The following is an 868-nucleotide window of genomic DNA, read 5'->3' on the forward strand; positions in this document are numbered from 1 at the left end:
ATTATAGGATTTCTAAGGAAAAATAGCTCTATAGTCCACTGTAGTATATATTACCACTTCGTGATAAATCGCTCAAAGTTTTAAAATGGCATATCAGATGAAACTAAAGACTCTAATCTTCTGACTCAAACAGGTTTTGATGTAAAAACATAGTTAGGTTTCTTACCAGATGTAGTTTTGTAGCCGTTTCTACCAAAGACAAACGCCGCTGTGATCTGCGCCATATTGTTCAGTCACATGACTACGTGAGTCAAAAGTTTAACCCTTTACTAACAGTCCATTTAAATGAAATTGAATTATGCATAGTGATTTTTGCTTTTTTTTTTTTTTTTAAGAAAAGGAGGGACGAGTCGAAATTCAACATTATGCCACAAATGCTGTCGATTGAGCTTATCTTGTATAAAACCCAGAATATTACTTTAACAAGTATACATGCTGAATGAAGCCGAGCTACATTCGCACTAAGTCTGTAAATCTACAGCAAAAATATGAGTGGTACAAATTAAGTTGGACTAGTGTTTACGTGACATTTTATAAAAGACAAATTATTGTTTTCATCTGACTGAAATTAAACTTTTAAAGTGCATGTAAGCGTATTGATTGTCATCAACCAAACAGACAGTTAATAGCCAATGCCGATGCCATCAAAATCATTGGCATTTGTTGGCCAATTAATCTGCCTGGCTGATACATCACTTTTTCAGTAGAAAACATGCCTGTGAGAATCACAGCATTTAAGATGTGAGATTGGCAGCCTTTTTCAAGAATAAGTGAGTGGGAGGAGGTGAAAGAGCAGCTTGTGGGATGAGGTGGAGGAGGATGGGGTACAGGAAAATAATAGCTGCTGAAAGCTGGATGGAATTCTATG

Source organism: Xyrauchen texanus, chromosome 38 (genome assembly GCF_025860055.1).
Source record: "Xyrauchen texanus isolate HMW12.3.18 chromosome 38, RBS_HiC_50CHRs, whole genome shotgun sequence".
Classification (NCBI taxonomy): domain Eukaryota; kingdom Metazoa; phylum Chordata; class Actinopteri; order Cypriniformes; family Catostomidae; genus Xyrauchen; species Xyrauchen texanus.